This window comes from Callospermophilus lateralis, chromosome 15 (genome assembly GCF_048772815.1).
Source record: "Callospermophilus lateralis isolate mCalLat2 chromosome 15, mCalLat2.hap1, whole genome shotgun sequence".
NCBI lineage: Eukaryota > Metazoa > Chordata > Mammalia > Rodentia > Sciuridae > Callospermophilus > Callospermophilus lateralis.
In genome coordinates, this window is record NC_135319.1 from 53,827,315 (window position 1) to 53,833,627 (window position 6,313).

The window sequence follows — 6,313 nt, forward strand, 5'->3', positions numbered from 1 at the left end:
TATATACACACATATATACTTTATTCTTCAATACAAACTTACTCATGTTTATCTTATCCAAAACATGATTCTTTATAAAGAAAATTAAATATAAATGTGTGGCAAACTGCTAGACATATGTAAAATTTAAGTGGTGACAAAACATACAGAAGTGGAAGAAAAACAAAAAGGAATAACAAATAGCATTTACATAATGAGCTCGCAACTCTGAAATGCACATATAATGGCTAGATGAAACCATTCAGCCTGTGCTTGTTTCAGTAGCACACATTAAATTGAGATAATACAGAAACGATTATCATGGTCCCCATGCAAAGATGACACACAAATTAACAAAGCATTCCACATTTTTACCAGAAATTCTAGCCAGAGCAATTAGACAAAGGAAGGAAATAAAAAGGATAAAAATAGGAAAGGAAGAAGTTAAATTATCACTGTTTGAAGATGATATGATACTATATTTAGTAGATTCAAAAAGCTCCACCAGAAGGCTATTAGAGCTAATAAACTCAGGTAAGTAGCTGGATACAAAATGAAGATAGAAAAGTCATTAGCTTTCCTATACATTAATAATGAATCTGCTGAGAAAGAAATCAGGAAAATAGTCCCAGGAATAAACCTAACCAAGGAGGTAACAGACCTCTACAATGAGAATTTTAAAACATAGAAGAAATTGAAGACACCAAGAGGGTGGGAAGACCTCTCACGTTCTTGGACAAGCAGAATTAATATTGTTAAAATGGCCATATAACTAAAAGCAACATACAGATTCAATGCAATTCCCATCAGAACATCAATGATATTCTTTATAAAACTAGAAAAGAAAAAAAAAAAACAGCCCTAACATTCATTTGTAAGAATAAAAGACCCAGAATAGCCAAAGCATTTCTAAGCCCAGAAAATAATTCAGTAGGCATCACAACACTGGTTTTCAAATTATACGACAGAGCTCTAGTAACAAAAACTGCATAGTACTGGCATAAAAACAGACACATAGACCAAGGGAAGAGAACAGGATACACAATGAAAACCCACACTATACTGTCATCTGATCCTTGATAATGGTGCTGAAAACATACAGTGAAGAAAAGACAGCCTGCTTAACAAGTGGTCCTGGGAGAACTGATTATCCAGTTGTAGATGAATGAGATTAGATCCTTATCTCTCATCCTCTACAAAGGTCAACTCAAAATGGATCAAAGACCTTGGAATAAGGAAAATGCAACTCCTAGTAGACAAGGTAGAGTCAACACTCGGAAATATGGGTGAAGGCAAAGTTTGGGTTGGAATGTCAGATAAGTGAAGGTAGGACTAATACAACATATGGGAAGGAATTCATCTAGAAGAAATTAAGACTGAGATGTGCAATTTATGTTCTAGAAACATGGATTTATATCACCTTATCATCATTTAAAATAAACCCCTTACACTCCTTCCCTTCCAGTTCCCATGAATTTACACCTCTGTCTTAGGAGAAAAGTTTACAACTGTTGTAGAAAACAAAATTACTTTTTAATCTTAAAATACAACAAAACAAGACAGAATGGCTGAGTATGACTTTGGCATGACAGCTGTGCAGAGAGAAGTGTGGCCACTGTTACAAAAGAATACCCTGTATTTCATTGCAGGGGCAGAGGAGCCTAGCCCCCTCTGAATGCAGGGAACTCTATAAACTACAAGGAGCAGAAGGTAGGTACATGTGCTGTCACTCATCCTGTGGCATAGAGCATGAGAAAAGTGCCAGCTGTGAATTGCATAATCAGCAGAACCACAATCATGGATACATGTGATGGGGCCCAGAATCCGGCTAGGAAAAAAAAAAAAAAAAAAAAGAAGGAATGTTATTTTAAATGATTGAGTGGCAAATAGAACAGGAGGAAAGAGATGGCTTAGCAACACAACATGGGACTCAAATTCTATTTTAACTTTATATTTAAATAATAGGCAATCATCTGTCTCCTTAAACATTCACTACATCTCTTAAATGCATAAGAGGTGATGTGGTGGATGCTATAAGACACTACCTAGTTACCATATCCAGAATGTGTTCTCTGACTACCCAGAGTGATGCAGAATGCACCTCCTAGATGACAATCATTTCAGGGAATTGCTTCAGCTAAAGAAAACTACCTTAAACAAAGTCATGAGCAGCCTATATTTAGGAGTATTTATTGCAAGTGAAGAAAGAAAGAAAGAGGGAGGGAAGGAAGGAAAGAAAAGAAAATAGAAATTAATAAATGAATAAGAAAGTATTTTCAGCAGAACTACTCTTCAAAAATGAAGGGTAAGCTAAGGCATTGTTAGATAAACAAAACTGACAGAATTTATTACTAGTCTTAAAAAATGCTAAATGTGATCTTTACAGAGACTTTCAGGAATCCATTAGATAGCATTAGAATTTTTCAATACAATAGATCAATTCCTAAAATATACAATCTACAAAATTGATGCAAGAAGAAATGCAAAATCAAATTCACACAAATAAATTAAAACAAAGAAAATACTTCATATAATGAAAAGCCTAGTTCTGAAGGACACCCCTGGTGAATTCTACTAACCATTTAAAGAAGAATCAACAACTACTCTTCAAAAGCTCTTACAAAAACTAAAAGAGGAAAGAATACTTTCCGACTCATATTTTGAAGGTATTATTACTGTAATCATTTCTTTTCTAGGGTTTTATTTTTCATGATTTTAGTCATCGACTGTCAACCATGTCCTGAAAATATTAAATGGAAAATTTCAGAAACAAAAAATTTATAGATTCTAAATAACTTTCTATTATAGTATATTGTTTTAATTTTTTATCATAACATTAGTTATCATTGTTCATTACTGTGTCTAATGTATAAATTAAACTTTATCATGGGTATGTATGTATAGGAAAAGACAGCATAAATAAAGTTCTGTGCAACAGATTTCAGGCATCCACTGGGTTTTAGAATGTAATCCCTGCAGATAAAGGGGGAATATTCAGCTCTCATATCAATACCAGACAATGATATTGTAAGGAAAAAAATATATTGTTTTCCTTTACAGATCCAAAATCTTCTACAAAACACTACAACACCACCAGCACCATATAAAAGGAAAATAAAAGGAATTACACACTGTGAACAAGGATAATTTGTTTTAGGAAAGTAACATTGGTTCAATATGCTAAAGTTGATCAATAAAAGGGGCTGGGTGCGACACATACTTGCAATCCCAGGTACTTGGGAAGGTGAGACCAGGGGACTGCTTAAACCCAGGAATTCAAGACTAGCCTGAACAACATATGAAGGCCCTGTCTCAAAAAGAAATAATAAAAGTGAAATTAATCGACTTAATATATGATAATAGAACCAAGGAGAATAAAATGATTATTGTCATGGAAGCAGAGTTGCCATTTGACAAAATGCAATACCATCTCACGGTTTGAAAGAACAAAATCAAAACCAAACTAGGAATAGAGAAGAAAATTCTCAACCTTAAAAAGAGCATCTACAAAAGACAAACAAGCAAAACTCTCAGGCAACAGAATATTTAGTAGTAAAAGGTTAAATATTGCCCAAGATCAGAAACAACCCATGGATGTCTACTTTCATATATCATTATATATATCTCAAATGGTCTTGGTACCCTTGTTACAAATCAACTGGTTGGTGGTACATGACTGTAATCCCAGTGGCTCCTCATATCATATGCAAAATTATCTCAAAATGAATCAAAAATCAACATGTCAGAAACAAATTATAGAATATTTAAAAGACAGCATATGGGTAAATACTCATTTAACTTGAGTTAGGCAGTGGTTTCTCACACCACAAGTAAGAAAAAAAAATTAGACAAATTGAGAAATTTTATGCATAAAAATGCATTATAAAGAAATTGAATAAAATGATCCACAGAAAAAGAAAATACTTGCAAATTTTATATGTAACAAAAGTATAGAGTCTTAAATATAGAAAGAACTCTAACAATTCAACAGCAATGACAAAAAAAAAATACAACCCAGGCAAGCATGATGGTACATGCCTGTCATGTCATCTACTCAGGAGACACAGGAGACCCACAAATGTGAGGCCAGGCTGGGCAAAACTTTCAAAAAAAGAAAAAGAAAAGAAAGAAAATGGGATATAACTGAATATGACTAGGTAGGAAACACTTGCCTAACATATAACATGCATAAGTCTCTACCATAAAGAAAACAAAACTTAACAATTTGATAATTTCAATAAATATTTTTCCTAAAGAGATATACTGATGGCCAACAAACATGAAAAGAAAAGATGTTCAACATTATTATTCATTAAATAAATGGAATTCAAAATCACAATGCAACAATTTCAAATGCATTAAGGTGGTCTTTTTATAAAAGGAGGACTAAATATTGAGGAAGATGTGGAAAAATTGAACTTCTTGCAATTCACAGTAGAATCTAAAATGTGTAGTATTGTGAAAGATAAGGTGCAAGTTTCTCAGAAGGTTAAGCATAGATTTACTATATGAGAAAAAATGCCTGCTCTAAATATATATTCAAGAGAACTGAAAATATATATTTACCCCCAAATTTATACATGAATATTAGTAAGTAATATGAGCCATAATAGACACAGCTCAAATATCTACCAAATAAAGAATGAGGAAAGTAAGGAATATCTATACAACAGAATTTTTTACTCACAAGAAGAAATTATGTACTGATTTGTGCTACAACATAGATTAATCTTGAAAACATACTGAAAGAATCTAGTTTCAGCTGGGCATGGTGACACATGCCTGTAATCCTAGCAGCTCTGGAGGCTGAGGCAGAAGGATTGTGAGTTTAAAGCCAGCCTCAGCAACTTAGCAAGGACTTAAGCAACTCAATGAGACCCTGTCTCTAAATAAAATACAAAAAAGAGCTAAGGATATGGCTAATGGTTAAGTGCTCCTGAGTTTAATTTCTGGTCTCCTCATACCCCCCTCCCCAAAAGAATCTAGTTTCAAAAGATCGCTTATATTATTCCATTTGTATTGTATGTCCAGAGTAGGCAAATCAATACAGACAAGAATTCCATTAGTAGTTGCCAGGGGATGGGAGTGACAGCTTATGGATACTTTCCGCATGGTGAAAATTTTCTCTAGTTCTATAGTTGTGATGTGTACAGAGCTTTGTTTATATACTAAAAACCATTGAATTATGTTCTTAAAACGGTGGATTTAATGATACGAACTGTATTTCCACTGAAAAAAGAAAATGAAGTAATGTTTATGAAATAAAGAAATAATATGGAATGTGAACTTCTGTGACATACGGACTTCTTTTGAACTATGGCAGCAAATTTGTAAGAATTTTAGCATTTCTCACTTCTATCCCCATAAACTAATGGGTTACCAATTATTTTTTGTTTGTTTGTTTGTTCTTTGGTACCAGGAATGGAAATCAAGGGCTCTCAATCACTGAGCCACATATCCAGCCCTATTTTGTATTTTATTTAGAGACCGGATCTTTGAGTTGCTTAGTATCTCACCCTTGCTAAGTCTAGCTTTGAACTGCCTCAGCTTTCCCAAGCCTCTGGGATTACAGGCATGTGCCACTGCACCCAGCCTGGATTACCAATTGTTGATCTGTTTCAAGATGATTGCATAAAGATAGAATGGAAATGAACTTCAGTAAAACTCATTCTTTTTGTTTTTCCTGTAATTTGACTTCACGTCAGGATACAGAATAATGTTCCTTAGTATTTACTACCTAAACCCCAGAGAAGATATATATGTTTTAATAAATATTATATTCTGGGGGAAAAAATCATTTTATAGGTAAAGTAATTTAAATCATGTGGATTGCCTTGTATATCCAAAGTCAAAAATCTGGTAAGGCATTAGCTACCATTTGAAATTGATGTCTTTTAAAATCTAGCTATATCCTTCTCCTGTAGTATTTCCATCTTATCCTCATTGATATGGAAATGTAAAATATTAATGCCTGAATTAAGGCCTCATCATTTATGGCCACACTACACCATCAATACCATGTTATCAGTGTCAACATATATGGGTTGTCTGATTTGGACATTTTTAAAATAATCAGGTGGGAGTAGCAGAATCAATATATCATAATAAAATAAATGTAAGAAAATTCTTCCATTTATATTTAATCATAACAAGGTGTAGATAATAATATTTATGAGGAAAAACAATCACAAAAGGAATATCTTCTCCATAGGAAGAACCTTCATGACTCCATCTCAGGGATGTAAGTTCACCTTCAGCTCTCCTACAATTTCAAGGTGAATTTTCTAGTATAGGCAGCTACAGTTAGTTGGCCTTTTATAGCCAGTATTCCATG

The 6,313-nt window shown here is 33.5% G+C and overlaps 1 non-coding gene across 1 annotated transcript; it reads left to right on the plus strand.

Moving 5' to 3' along the window:
• The first annotated feature begins 248 nt into the window (after positions 1-248).
• LOC143381710 (U6 spliceosomal RNA) lies at positions 249-352 on the plus strand. The gene has a single exon (XR_013088878.1). It is a non-coding gene; the product is annotated as a U6 spliceosomal RNA (small nuclear RNA).
• Positions 353-6,313: the final 5,961 nt, after the last annotated feature.